The following is a 15,598-nucleotide window of genomic DNA, read 5'->3' as shown; positions in this document are numbered from 1 at the left end:
AGCACCTTTGTTGAAAATCAGTTGATCATAGATGTATGGATTTATTTCTGGACTTTCAATTATATTCCATTGGTCTATATGTCTGTTATTATACCAGTACCAGGCTATTTTTTTCCCATAATTTATTTTATTTTATTTTGTTGTTGAGAATATACACAGTAGAGCATACACCAACTCAACAATTTCTACACGTACAATTCACTGACATTGATCACATTCTTCAAGTTGTGCAACCATTCTCAACCTCTGTTTCTGAATTGTTTCTCCCGCATTAACATAAACTAACTGCCTTCTAAAGTTTCCTGTTCAAGCTTTCCAGTTGCTGTTGTCAATTTGATCCCATATAGATAGATAGTTCTTAAAAGCACATGATGTTTAAAGCAGACATTCTTTACTAGTTTAGCTAACTATTTTTTGCTTTTAAGAAGACTTCAGGGGATATTTTTGGTTTAAGGTTTAAAGATTATCTTAGGATAACAGTTTCGGGGGTTCATCCAGACTCTATGGCTCCAAAAAGTCTGAATTCTATGTGAATTTGAAATTCTGTTCTGCATTCCTCCCCTTTTGATCAGGATTCTTCTATGGTATCTTTGATCAAAATGTTCAGTAATGGTACTAATGGCACCATCCAGTTCTGGTCTCATGGCAAAGGAGGCAGTTATTCATGGAGGCAATTAGCCATACGTTCCATTTCTTCCTCTCATTCTTGACTCTCCTTCTTCCGCTGTTACTCCAGGTGAATAGAAACCAATTGTTGTACCTTGGATGGCCGCTTGCAAGCTTTTAAGACCCCAGGCACTACACAGTGAACTAGGGGATAGAACAGAAGCACTAAACACAGTATTAGGCCGATTAACTCGGATGTCCCATGAAACTATGTCCCTAAACCTCCAAACCATGAGGTGTTTGGTTGTACATAGGCAGCCTCAGCAGCAACTTTGTTGTTGTTGTAAATATATCTATCACACAACTTTGGCCAATTCAGATTTTTACAGGTGTACAAGCTATTGACCACAGTTACATTAATTAGCTGTGTAACCCTATCCTTAATCAATACGATTTTTCCATCACTGTAAGCCAAAACTCAGTGCTCCATAAGCAATAACTGCCCCCTTTTTCCCTCTCTCCTGCCCCTGGTAACCACTAAGAAACTTTGCTCTCTATACATTTGCTTGTTCTTGTCTTTTTATATAAATAAGGTCATGTAATATTTGCCATTTGCCATTGACTTATTTTACTCTGCATAATGTCTGCAAGCTCCATCTATATTGTAGCATGTATCAAGACTTCATTTCTCTTACTGGCTGAGTAGTATTTCAATGTACATATATACCACATTTTATTTATTCATTCATCCATTGGTGGGCATTTAGATAGTTTCATTTTTTGGCTATTGTGGATAATGCTGCAATGAACATTGGTGTACAATGTCTGTTCATGTTGCTGTTTTCCAGTCCCTTGGATATTTTCCTAGCAGTGGAATTTCTGGGTCATATGGTAGTTCTATTTTTAGTTTTTTTAGGAATTGCCACACCGTTTTCCATAACGGTTGTACCATTTTGCATTCCCACCAGCAATGGACACGAATTCCAATTTCCCCACATTCTCACCAACATTTGTTATTTTCTTTTTTTAATTTTAGCCATCCTAATGGAAATGAAATGGTATCTCATTGTGGTTTTGATTTTGATGTTGAACATCTTTTCATGTATTTGGTTGCTGTTATGCATTAAGCTGCATCCCCCAAAAATGTGTTGTAAATCTTAACCCTTATACCTGGCATTATAATTCCATTTGGAAATGTTTTTTTGTTATGTTAATGAGACAGTGTAGTGTGTTTCTTAAGTTAATCTCTTTTGAGATATAAAAGTGATTAAACAAGCAAGGGAGGAAGCAGAGATGGGGAAAATAGATGCCACACCACATGAAGATCACCAAGGAACCAAGAAATAGAAGCTGAAGAGACAAGGACCTTCCCCCAGAGCCGACAGAAAGACTTCCCCTAGAGCTGGCACCCTACAGTTGAACTTCTAGTCTCCTAAACTGCTAGAAAATAAATTTCTGTTTGTTAAAGCCAACCACTTGTGGTATTTCTATTATAGCAGCACTAGATAACTAAGACAGTGGCCATTTGAATGTCCTTTGGTGAAATGTCTATTCCTTTGCCCATTTTTTGATTGGGTTATTTTTCTTTTTGTTGTTAAGTTGTCCAGGCTGTTTTAATTACTATAGCTATACAGTAAAACCTGTGAAAGCCAGAACCAGTGTAAGGCAGAAACCTGTAGGAGAAAGAACACTCAAATATTTTCCGCTAAAACGAGGGAGAGAAAAGTAGCAAGACTGCACCCTGTCAAAGGTGGAAAACTTGCAAGACTTGGAAAAACAAGGCATTTCCCATCAAGTTCTGGTTCTCACAAGTTTCACTGTAGTATTGTAAAGAGGGTGCGGCAATGGCGTTTGACCTCCTCCAACTTCAGGAGGGGGAAGGAGAATCAAGATCAACAGCCCAAGGCTGGTTCCTATGAGGTGGAGGTCAGACACGCCTCCTCTCTCTGCCATCTTTACCAATTCTGACACCAACCATCCCTCCCATGGCATTCTCTACTCTGCTGGGTTTGGTCATTCATTGCAATGGTCACACAGAACTCACAGACCATACTCGCAGTTATGGGGTTTATTAGGGAAGTAACAGGTTACAATTCAGGTTCAGGAATGCTCAGGATACAGTTCTTCCATCAGGACAGCCTCTTCTCAGCCATGCCCGCAGGCATGCTTCTTTCTGGCCCCCTGGCCACTGCCCTGCTCCGGCAAATGTTACAAAGCTCTTTTAGCTCTGCCGATAAGTGCTCCGAGGCAACCCACTCCAGCAGTAAGCCTCAGAGTGAAGCTGCTCAGCTTTATTGCTCCATGGGCCAGGAAGTCCACTGTGCCATCATCTCCTGCCGGTCTTTCCTACCGCTGTTTCTCTGCCACGGCTTCTCGCCATCTTCAGTGTTACAGCTCTCTCTCTCAGTCTCCTGGTTCCCGGAGCTTCTCAGCGTAGGGATCCTGAGTCCAAAGGACACGCACCACTCCTTGCTCTTCTTTCTTGGTGGTGGTAAGATCCTCTCCTCCCACCTCTGGTGTGGCTCGCTCTGGGGTGGCTCGTTTTAAGCCTAGCAGGATGACATAACTGACCAATCTGCCTTGGTGGGCCACAATTACCTTATTTGCATAGTCCCACCCAAGTAAGTTACAAGACCATGGTGAGAAAGGCTATGTAAAATTGATCTCCCCCACTGCAAGCATGTTTTGAAATCAGGAAGTGTAAGTCTTCCTACTTTATTCTTCTTCAAAATTGTTTTAGCTGTTTGGGATCCCTTGCCCTTCCATATAAATTTGAGAATTGGCTTTTCCATTTCTGCAAAGAAGGCTGTTGGAATTTTGATGAGGATTTCATTGAATTTATAGATTGCTTTGGGCAATACTGACATCTTAACTATATTAAACCTTCTGGTAGGGCACTGGTTAAGAGTTCAGGCTAAAATAATCAAAAAGGTTGGCAGTTCGAATCCACCAGCCACTCCTTAGAAACTCTATGGGGCAGTTTGACTCTGTCTTATAGGGTCACTCTGAGTCAGAATCAACTCAATGGCAATGAGTTTGGGTTTTTTTTGGTTTTAACCTATGAATAGGGAATGTCCTTTTATTTATTTAGGTCTTCTTTAATTTATTTTAGTAATGTTCTATAATTTTTTGTGTAGAAGTCTTTCAGCTTTCAGGTTAAGTTTACTCCTAGGTACTTTATTCTTTTAGATGCTATTGTAAATGGTGATGTTTCCTTAATTTCCTTTTCAGCTTGCTCATTGCTGCTGTATAGAAACCCGACTGATTTTTGTGTGTTGACTCTGTGTTTCTTAATAGGGACAATTGTAATTGGATTTAGGGCCTACCTGGATAATTCAGGATGATCTCAGTTTGAGATCCTTAATTACATCTACAAAGACTCTTTATCCCAATAAGGTCACATTCACAGGTTATGGGAAATGAACATATCTTTTCGGGGCTTGCCCAGGAAGAAATCTCTGGATAGTTAGAGACAAGAGCATTCAACTCACTACAGGTGTCAAGAATGATTCCAAGGTTTTTGGACCAAGTAACGGCAAAGAATGGAATTTGCATGAGTCAAGATAGGAAAGACTGTGACAAGAGTATATTGTTGAAGATAAAGTTCTAAGTAGGTCTAATTGTTTTTGGATGGGGTTGGGGCTTGGGAGGGTGGGGCACCTTCTAAGAGTTCTGCAGGGTCCATCTTTATTGCCTCCCTTTTAACACTAAATCCAGAGAACCTTGAGCTCTTTTTCAATTTTCTTGGGCTATCTCTTCTGTGTTCTGAAAATGTCTAACTCATCTCTGTGTCTCTATCATCCAGCTACATAAGAGGTGCAGTTATGTGCAGTGCATTAGGAATATCACACACATTGTCATGAGACAGACCTTGGCTCACAATTGCTGTCTGTGCCACTTACTGTGTGAGCTAGGTAAAGTGACTTTCTGAGTTCTTCAATTCTTCTCAGTTCTCCATTTGCAAAATGGTGGTAATAATAGCCTTTCCATAAGATTAAAATAATGACTCTTGGAGTCAACCCAAGAGTCTAGTAAGGTGCACAGTAAATAATGCCCTTCTTCACTCCTCTATCAGTTTATAAAATAACCCCTGTAAGAGCTCAGCTGCTAACCAAAAGGTTGGCAGTTTGAATCCACCAGCTGCTCCTTGGAAACCCTACGGGCCAGTTCTACTCTATCCTATAAGGTTGCTATGAGTTGGAATCGACTGGATGGCAATGGGTTTTGCCTTGTCTCTCACAAAAAGGAGCCCTGGTGGAGCAGCAGTTAAAGCGTTCGACTGCTAACCGAAAGGTTGGTGGTTCAAGCCACCAGCGGCTCTGTGAGTGAAAGATGTGGCAGTCTGCTTACACAGTGCTTCAGAGCCTTGGAAACACTATAAGGTCACTATGAGTTGGAATCCACTGGATGAGAGTGTGTGGGTATCTCTCACTAAGGAGCCCTGGTGGCCCAGTGGTTAAGCACTGGGCTGCTAACTGAAAGGTCTGCTAACTGAAAGGTTGGCAGTTTGAACCGGGGCTTCAAACCAGTTTGTCCCAGTTCAAACCCCTGCTGAGAATTTGCATTTCTGACAAGTTCTTTAGGCCATGCTAACGATGCTGGTTAGGGACAAATTCTGAGAACCACTAGTAGAGCAGTGGTTCTCAAATTTTATCATACATAAAAATCACCTGGGGATCTTGTTAGACTGTAGATTCTGATTCAATATATATGGGTGGACATGCAAAAGGAAACCCTGGTGGTGTAGCGGTTAAGAGCTATGGCTGCTTACCAAAAGGTCGGCAGTTCAAACGCACCAGGCACTCCTTGGAAACCGTATGGGGCAGTTCTACTCTGTCCTATAGGGTCGCTATGAGTCGGAATCAACTTGATGGCAACGGGTTTAGTTTTTTTGGTTTTGGACATGCAAATTCTCAGCAGGGGTTTGTACCAAAACGAACCAGTTGGAAGCCCTGGTTTGAACTCACCAGCTGCTCCTGGGGAGAAAGATGTGGCAATCAGCTTCCATAAAGATTACAGCCTTGGAAACCCTATGCGGCAGCTCTACTCTGTCCTATAGAGCCGCTATAAGTCGGAATAGACTCCATAACAACGGTTTTGGTTGTCTCTCACTACTGAGAGATTTCTCCCTGGGCAAACTCGCTCTTAGGACAAGCTTTATTGATCCTGAACAGCTCGGCGTACATGGTAGGACTACTTGGTTGATTGACCAGTGCTTTCGGAGAGGGACACTATTGCAGGGGCAAGTTTACCTTGTCCTCTCTCTCCCGGCATTCGTTATTCAGGGGAGACAGTAGGTGGCTGAGGAATCGATTTGTGGGTCCAACATGGTGCCGTCCTGCTCCTTGTAGGAGTCTTAAAGATGGCGACATCCTACGGGGGCAGACATGTTTGGACAACGTGATCCAGGCTCAGGACGGAGGCGGCCGGAACGTGACGCAAGGTTTGAGGCGGGGTCCCTCCTCCGCACTCCTTGGCGTCGATCGTCTTGTGACAGGTACTTCCGCTCGGGGCGGCGGCGGTGGCGGAAGTGGGAGCGGGGCCGAAGTCTTGGCCATAAAGCCCGAGGCGGCGGCGGCGGCAGTGTTGGAAGATTGAAAAGCGCGGAGGAGTCCGCTAGAACCTGAACTTGGACTTCTTCTCTGCCCCGTCCTTCTTTGCTTGTCCTCCTCCGCGAGAGCTCTCGCAGCGCGCCCGGCCCGGAGCCCCCAGCGGAGCGGCCGCGGTAAGCAGCGGGCCCAGCCCGGCCGGTGGCCTGGTCCCATCCCCCTCCTCAGCCCCTCGGTACCCAGGGCCTCGCGTCGTTTATGTTCTGGGAAAGGCTCTGCGCTCAGCCTAACCCTCGCGAGGAAGCTCCGCGTCGCTCAGCCCCAGGAGGAGGCCCGGAACGCGCCCGGCCGGGAAGAGGTCAGAGGTTGCCGGGTGTGACCTCTGGCCAGGTTGCCGGCGCTGGGACTGCCGTCAGGGACGCCTTGTTTACCGGTGGTGTCAAGGCCGGAAACTCGCTGGACGTAGGGGGGCTCTGCGCTCGCGGCGGAATGCGCTAGCCGGTAGAGTACCTGGGAACCGCGAGCCGAAGGGTGTCGGAGCCGACCCCTCCAGCAGCGGTGTGGAGGGGACGCTGGCCCAGGCGCCGCCGATCGCGCGGGCATTGGGAACAGGTGTCCAGTGTTCAGCCACTTTTGCATCTGTATCTTCAGTTGAACAGCCTGACTCGGTACTGGGGGAGGTTCCTCGATGGCACCTGAGTTAAGGCAGTGAGTCAGGTCACGTGCGCTGGGCTCGCCCCGAAGACTTGTATAGTTGTGAGAAGCTTCTGGCGCTGGGAGATTTTTGTCATAAGCGTGTTATGGTAAATCTTGAAAGAAGTTTTCAAACTTATTGGGGAACAGATGATGAATGGCTCTAAAGCTATGTGTGTTTAGTTCAGACTTGATACATAATGGTTCCTGAAAGTGGTAATATTGAGAACAATAATAGCAAACATTTGAGTGCTTACTGTATGCTTGCTGGGCACCGTGCCAAGACCTTTCACATAGGTTATTTAATTTTCAAAACAACCTTGTGAAGTACTATTATTGTGCCCACTTGTGGATAGGGAAATTGAAGAACAGAGAAGCCAGTTGTCCAAAATCACACAGCTAATAAGAAATGGAGCTGAGATTCAAACCCAGGCAGTCAGACTCTGGAGCACTGCGCTCTATATCTAGGTTGTACTGCTTTCAGGTGCTCCTGAAGCTTGTGATTTCTCTCTTGCTACCTGGTATCTGCCTGTCACTCCCTCCTCTCTTTCTAGTAATGTCATTTTAAAGCCTCCTGAAGTGGCATTTGTTCTGCCTTAAAGCCAAAAGTCATTCCATTTGTAGTTGTGACTTTTAATGGGTATTACTGTAGTGGAGTGTCAGTATATTAGGAGCTCTTGAATTCTGACAAAGTACTTAATCGAGGTTTGAAAAATTTTGTTACCCAAATCTTTTGTCGATTGATTTAGGCCTGGCAAGCCTGCTATGGGAACCTTTCTTACTACTTTTAGCAGAGATGTGGGTATACAGCCAGTTGGTTCTTCCCTGTTGAAAATACTCTTTGGGATTCCGAAAGAACAGGCTCTTGTCTCTTCCTTGTGACTTAAGCAGCTGATTAGCCGCATGACTTGTCATCCATGGATTAATAAAGTCTCCTGTTAGTCTGTCCTCTTCAAACGTTGGGAGGTTTGTTTAGGTTTGAGTAAGTTGTGAAGATTTCTAATACCTCCTGAGGATATTACCCAAGCTGCAGCTTTGTACTCACAACCCCTTTGTGTTCCTGTTTGTCTTGTTTTACCTTGCAACTCAGCCTGATATATTTGAGTAATAAGTACTGTAGCCCAAATAGTGTTTGGGTTCAGAGGGGAGTAATGATGGGCACCCTTTCATTCATTTGTCAAATGTTTTGAGTATCTATCATGTATCAGGCATGATTCCTATCCCTAAGGAATTTTCAGATGATGAGTGATCATGGCTAGGAATTGTGTTGTGGAAGACTTGGCCATAGAACTTGAGACTTTTGGAAAGAGGAGTTATTTTTTCGCATCTCGGCAAGTGTATTTGTAATAATCCAAACAGTCTAGTGTTGTGACTAAATTGGATGCTTTGTTAATTTTAACAACAGCATTTGTATGGCTTGCTCTTTAAGAGAGTGTAGAAGACAATATTACAGTTTCTAATTGGTGATGTCTTTTGAAGAGTAACCGTCAACACTCTAAATTTGTTTTTCCTTTTGCTCTAGTGGCATTTTTTGTTCACTCAAGAGGGAATCCATGTCACTGCCACTCCATTGCACTGCAGATGTTAGCTATTGCAGTGTTCATTCAGCAAAGGCACATTTGGCATGCTAGATTTTTTTCTTCAGCTGACACAAAGTTTAATGTAGCTCCTACCAGTCAGAGTACCAGTAACATCCTAGAGAAAACACTGTGCAATCCCACCTCCAATAACTGTTTTGTCTCCCCTTCTGTAAAAGGAGATTTGGGTTTTGCACTTCTGGTAGAATTGCATGGGTAAACAAACTCAAGGGTGGAATGTAGGAGAAGGCACTCTAAAAATGACATTATTAGTCTGTCCAAGTAATTGTGAGCAACCACTTGGGGGTAATTCTCCTCCCCACAGCTGTGGCTAAGCCCTCAAATCTCATAATCAAAGAGCATTGCTTTATAGCAAAGTGTGGCTTTGAATCGCATTCCTGACCCCACCCTCAAATGAAGAAAAAAAGAGTTTTGATTATTTGATTAACTTTTAATAAGTTTTCAAGGAGATCTGCACTAATAACATTTTTGCGCTTATGTCTGACATTAGCCTTTGCATGCAAAGGTGTATGAAACCCAGACCACGTGTGTGTGACAGTAGTCTTGTGTAATTTTCCTGTCTGAGATTTGACATAAATATTTTACCATTGTTTCTAAGACCAGTTGTCCAACTCTCTATCCATGTAATTTAGCAAATGTGACTGAAATAGATTTGGCCAGATGTTGGACTGTAGGCTGTAGGCAAGGTTCTCCAGAGAAGTTAGGAGGAAGTGTCCTCCTGAATAAGGCTAAACAGTGGTTCCCCTTGACACTATGTCATCTTCTGAAGGGGACTGATGCTGTAGAAATGAAGTACCCCCCCCAATTATGCAGTTATTGACTTTCATCTCCCATATAAGGTTACCATTGTAATCTCGGGAATTGATTCTTAAGTGTTATAATTTATCCATTAATGCCATCTAATAGATCTCTACGCTTATCTGTCTGCAGTTTACTGCAGAAATATTTCGCAATGTGTTGATCTCTTCAGTCGTTTGCTCTCACATCTTCCCTCTATGCTCCACTTTTTCTTCTCACATATAGCATTGAAGACAGAAAAATAGTTTGCATTTATGTTTTAAAACTTCTTAATGGTGGTTGTGGTCAGTGCGATTTGTGAATCAAAGGTAAAAGTGATGTGTGGATGAAATTAGAACAGGCTTTTTAGCAGTGTCTCTGACTAGTTTCAATTTTAGTACTCAAGGCTGTGATTTCAAAAACAGATTCAAGAATAGCTGCTTGGACAACATCTCCATGGGGTAGGAAGAAAGCTTGGGAGTTAGTTCCAGTGATGACATACAGTATTGGCCTTGTTCTTTTGCCTGGAGATGCAGTACTTAATGCAGGAGGCCCAAGAGCCTCGCTTGGAGCTCTCTGTTTTGGTGATGTCATCACTGCTGTGGAGATCAGTCTTCCTGATTCTGTTGTCCATTTATACAATGGACTGAGCAAATCTGAGGAAGTATTTTAGGGCAGTGTTGGGAATTCTGCAGCCTTGCCTGGTTCTCAAATAGCCTTACTTGTGTGACTGCTGCTAAGTATCATGATGGAGGTTCTCTTCTGTCCCCCACCCTTTCAAGCAACGATGGCTAGTTTGCTTCTTACTACTGACTTCCCTGGAGTTATTCAGCTCAGTTCAGGAGTCCTTTAAAAATTACCTTGTGAAATAAATGGTTTCCAGTCTTTGTGTGTGTCAAAAAAAAAGAAAATTGATCCCCATTTTTTATTTTAGTTTGAGTTATTTGAGAGTACATGACAAATCTACTATGAGTTAAGCTTTTAAAAAGCTTAATCTTAACAACATAGACTTAAAAAAACGAAAACAAAAAACAGTGCTTCTTACGTATAATATTTAGTCCATCTACCAACAATTCTCGGTGCACTTACAGACCTGAGGATCCTTTGAAATAACTCTGGGTCGTCTGGGCAGCCCACAGGTTGAGAGCCACTCTGAAATCCTCTGACCTGTGCCATTTCGGTTGATGAAACTTTCCTGCACAGCATTTTCCTTTAAATGCTTTTTAATATTTCTGTAGTGCTTATGGTTAATGTATGATTTCACTTGGAGTGTACCACAGCCTGTAGGCTTACAAAGTAGACGTTTCTGTATTTCTGCCTGAGAAATCTGAGGCTGGATGCTCAGGTGGCCCAGCTAGAATGCTGTCCAGGTCGGTTGCAGCCCTTCTCAGTGCTCTTTCTGATGACCATTTTACCCTGCATTTTCAGTTACTGTGATTACCCTGGAAGCCTCAGCATTTGACCCCTTATAAAAATGTATCTTTTTTCCACTACCTTTTCTTTAAAATGACATTTCTCTTGCTGATTATAAAACTAGTCAGTTCTTTTAAAAAATAAAAAAAACTAGAAAAATACAGAAGTATAAAGAAGAAAAAAATTATGATTCACACTACTCACAAGAAGACCAAGGTGTTAACTGGTTATTTTCTTCTAATGAATATATGCTTTAATACTGTCCTTTAATGAAATTGAACAACAACAACAAAAAATAGTGTGAGAATTTAGTTGTGGAGAGGACTGGACATGGGTCCTTTAACCTGTGGGACCTCTTCTAATTGACACTCAGTGATGGGAAACTGGAGATCATCTCCTGCTGTTTGTGGAACTAGCTACATTTTTCAAATGTTTAATGGCAACAGGTGAAGAACCTGATACATCCAGCTGCAGAATAAGGTTTGCCATGGATAAGTGAAGTGTTGCCCTTGTTTTTAAGTCATTTGTCATTTCTTCTGTAGTTTAGTAAACTTTTAACTGAAGTAGAAAATACATGCAGAAAAGTGCACAAATAAATGAACACCTCAGAGAATTTTCACAAACTCAGAAGCCCCCTTGTGTCTCTTTCAAGTTATTACCATCTTCCCAAGGGTAATCAGTCTGTTGACATCTAACACTGTAGATTAATTTTGCCTGATTTGGACTTTGTGTAAACGGACTCATATACTATGTACTCTTTTGTATCTGATTTTTTTGACTCGGCATTGTTTGTGTGACTTTGTGTTGTTGTGTGCAGTTGTAGCTCCGTGTTCATTGTTGAATAGTATTCCATTATGTGACATACCATAATGTATTTATTAAACCATTGGTGGGCATTTGAGTAGCTTGTAGTTTGTGGCTGTTACAGACATTGCTGCTATGAATATTCTTGTACATGTCTTTTGATGAACACTTATGCACATTTCCATTGAGTAAATACCTAGGAGTAGAATGGCTGAGTTTTAGAGTGTGCATCTATTCAGTTTTGATAGAAAATGCCAGTTTTCAAAAGTCATAACAGTTTATACTTCCACTAGTGGTTCCAGATATTTCACATCCTTGTCAACACTTGTTATTTTCTGTCTTTAATTTTAGCATTCTGATGGGAGCCTGTTTCTTTATGACTCATGGTACAACTTGTATACTTATCAGTCTAGAGAAGCCTTTGTGGGGGGAGCGGTTTCTGGAGCAAAAAATGATAGTTTGGTACTATTATAAATGCCACTTAAATATGAGGGGGCTAGAAAAGCAGAGTTGTAGTGAATGGCTTCAGTCTAGTGAGCAGTTAGCCCTCTAGTGTTGCCCTTGTAGGTTAGTTTTTGCTTTTATAATCTGTACCCATTCCTGGTGATGGAATTGGCCCCAAAGTATCATCTGTGGGGTATAAAGCTAGCCATAATAGACAGTGCTTTCGTTCAGGTTCTTATTTGGTCTGACACTTGATCCTTAAAATACTGGATTCTCTCATATTCGCTACTGGACATATGTCTGTTTTGCATGTTCTGACTGCCCACTTAGTGATTAGTTGCGTTTGACCATGAGTAAGTAGCTTTCTGGCTGGGTGATGCTGAACTTTGTACATCCACTTTAGACTTCGGTTTGGTTGAAATTATTTTACATGGCTTTGCCCATCCCTCACTTTAAGCTCCTTGAGGGCAGGGATGAATCATTCTAGAAGAGTTCTTGAAATATTATCTAGTAAACTTTTGTTAAACAATTTTTCAGTTCTGACTTTGCAGGGTAAGTTACTATTTGTACCATGTAAGTTGTGCTTCTGGGTCAGTGATTAATATGTATGTATAGCTTTCCTGAATAATAAACTATATTGAATATTTATGTTCATTCCACAGATTTTTATTATCTACTAATAAGCAGAACACTGCGGGCAGCTGTCGGAGGAGTAAAATAAGAGCGCTAGAGATTCAAAAATAATTGTAAAACAAAAGCAGATGAGAGTCATAAAAATAGCTTAAAATGCTAGAGTCATTCAGTGGCTGGGGTAGTGGTTAGAGAGGGGCTGGGTGGATTTTTGGATAAGTTGATATAGAGGGGGAGATTTGGGAAGCCGTTATAGTTGGAGGGAATGACATAAATAATGAATGGAAGTAGAGAATGATAAGGCAAGTGGGAGGAACTGCAGTCTCTCCAATTTGGTAATGGCTATTCATGTGATAGGAGCCCTTGTGGCATAGTGGGTAAGCACTCAACTGCTAACCAAAAGGTCAGTGGTTTGAATCCACCAGCCACTCCGCAGGAGAAAGATGTGGCAGTCTGTTTTTGTAAAGATTTACAGCCTTGGAAACCCCATGGGTCAGTTCTGTTGTCTTGTAGGGTCACTGTGAGTTGGAATCGACTGGCTGGCAATGGGATTCAGGTGATGAGGCCAGATTCTGCGGGGGAGGGGAGGCACTGCAATGCCGTGTTGAAGGGTTTATGTTTAACGCAGTGGTGCTTCACTAAATAAGGGTACCAAAACCGGTAGTCATCAGATTGATTTTAACTCAGGGCAACCCCGTGTGTGTCACAGTAGGATTGTGCTACATAGGGTTTTTTTTGTTGTTAATTTGTTGTTGTTGAGGATATACACAGCAAAAAAATACAGCAATTCAACAGCTTCTACATATGCAATTCAGTGACATTGATTATGTTCTTTGAGTTGTACAATCATCCTCATTCTCTTTTTCTGAGTTGTTCCTCCTCCATTAACATAAACTCACTGGCCCCTAAGTTTCCTGTCTGATCTTCTGAGTTGCTGTTGTCAGTTTGATCCCATATAGATAGATCTTGAAAGAGCATAATATTCATGGCAGACATTCTTTTTTTTTTTTTTATGACCTGACTGACATTCTTTACTAGTTAAGCTAAACTATTGTTTGGTTTTAAGCCTTCAGGGAATATTTTTTGTTTAAGCCTTTTTTTAATTATTGTGCTTTAAGTGTTTAAGTTTCCAATTCAAGTCAGTTTCTCATACAAAAATTTATACACACATTGCTGTGTGACCCTAGTTGCTCTCCCTGTACTATGACAGCACACTCCTCCTTTCTACCCCGGATTTCCCGTGTCCATTCAGCCAGCTCCTGGCACTCTCTGCCTTCTCATCTCACCTCCAGATAGGAGCTGCCCATTTAGTCTCATGTATCTACTTGAGCTAAGAGGCACACTCCTCACGAATATCACTTTATGTCCCATAGTCCAGTCTAATCTTTGTCTGAAGAGTTGGCCTCAGGAATGGTTTCATCTCTGGGCCAACAGAAGTCCAGGGACCTTGTCTTCCGGGGTTCCTCCAGTTTCAGTCAAATCATTAAGTCTGGTCTTTTCACTAGAATTTGAGTTCTGTACCCTACTTTTCTTCTGCTCCATCAGGGACTCTCTGTTGCATTCCCTGTCAGGGTGGTTATTGGTGGTAGCCGGGCACCATCTAGTTCTGGTCTCAGGCTGATGGAGTCTCTACTTTATGTGGCCCTTTTGTCTCTTGGGCTAATATTTTCCTTGTGTCTTCGGTGTTTTTCATTCTTAGACAAGGATTTCTTAGATATCACACCAAAAGCACAATCTATAGATTATCTCAGGGCAATAGTTTCAATGGTTCATCCAGCCTCCATGGCTCCAGAAAGCCTGGAGTCCATGAGAAATTGAAATTCTGCGTTTTTCCCCCTTTTGATCAGGATCCTTCTGTAGAATCTTTGATCAAAGTGTTCAGTAATGTAGCTGGGCACCATCTAGCTCTTCTGGTCTGATGGCAAAGGAGGCAGTTGTTCATGGAAGCAATTGGCCACATGTTCCATATCCTCCTATTCCTCACTCTCCTTCTTCCTCTCATAGGGTTTTCAATCGCTGATTTTTCGGAAGTAGATCTCCAGGTCTTTCTTCAGAGATGCCTGTGGGTAGACTTGAACTGCCCACCTTTCAGTTAGCAGGTGAGTTCAGTAACCGTTTGCAGGGATGAAGGTAGACAGGACAAAATCCTCCTACTTGAACCTCACAACTCTATTGAGTAAGGCAGGTGGTACCCCAGTTATGGTGGAGGAATGACTTTGAGGTTGTAATTTGCCTAAAGAAACACATGTTAAGAGGTTAGTGGGACCAGGACTGAAAAGTACAAGTGTTGTGTCAGAGCGGTGCTTCCTCAGAAGTGCCTTTAAAAGGAGTTAAAAGGAAGAGCTGGTTTTGGAGGATGGGGTGGAGGAAGAGAGCAGTTAATTCGGTTTTCCTCCTTAGCCAGCCTGCCCATTGTGAGCTCCTCTTAGCAGTTTATGGACGTTCTGTTTTACTGAGTACATGCCAGAGATAATCTAGGGTTGCTAACATTTTGAGCTATTGAAGAAAATTCTTACGTAACTGTCTGTTCTACTAACTGCTTTCTAATCTGTCCTAGCCTCTCCCCCCCAAAAAAAGAAAAAAGAAAGAAAAGAACAGCCACATTATCCTGGTCTTTTACTAACACAGCTGTTAGCCCTTGGTTTGGTACCTGGGTTTAGGAAGCTTGAGAACAGTGAAAGCATCATATTCAAAAAATCTGTTGATGTGGGAGGGAAGTCCTCTTAACAAGGATTGCTTTCGGAGGGACTTGCTTTTTTGTGGAAGTTGCCTTGGTTTTTTTTCCCACTCCACGCGAATGTGATAACTGGAACAAAGTATATATATGAATAATCTATATTTTATAGAGCTCAACTGTTACTTTGTTTAAGCCTCACAAGTTCAAACTAAGTAACATTTCTTCAGATGAGGAACCTGAGGTGAAAGTACATGCTCAATACCACAGAGCTTATGAGTAGTGGGACTGGGGCTGGCACCCGTTATTCCAAGTTGACAGGTGTTTCTTTAACCCTAACAATGGCTAGAGTATCTTCTTCTATGGAAGAGCAACTTTTGTAAATCTTTTTTTTTTTTTTTTTTAATATT

General features: G+C 42.2%; 1 protein-coding gene across 1 annotated transcript in view; it reads left to right on the top strand.

Annotated features, from left to right (window-relative positions):
* Window positions 1-6,110: 6,110 nt before the first annotated feature.
* The window catches only part of RAB7A (RAB7A, member RAS oncogene family), a 73,588-nt gene continuing 64,100 nt past the window's right edge, over window positions 6,111-15,598 (top strand). Inside the window, exon 1 of the mRNA XM_004368391.2 lies at window positions 6,111-6,331. The gene's annotated coding sequence lies outside the window, so the exon portion shown is untranslated. The remainder of the gene's footprint in view (window positions 6,332-15,598) is intronic.

The sequence above is a fragment of the Trichechus manatus genome, unplaced genomic scaffold (assembly GCF_000243295.1).
Source record: "Trichechus manatus latirostris isolate Lorelei unplaced genomic scaffold, TriManLat1.0 scaffold00001, whole genome shotgun sequence".
Lineage (NCBI taxonomy): Eukaryota > Metazoa > Chordata > Mammalia > Sirenia > Trichechidae > Trichechus > Trichechus manatus.
The sequence above is the reverse complement of the archived record's forward strand: the minus strand, read 5'-3'. Positions and strand labels throughout refer to the sequence as shown.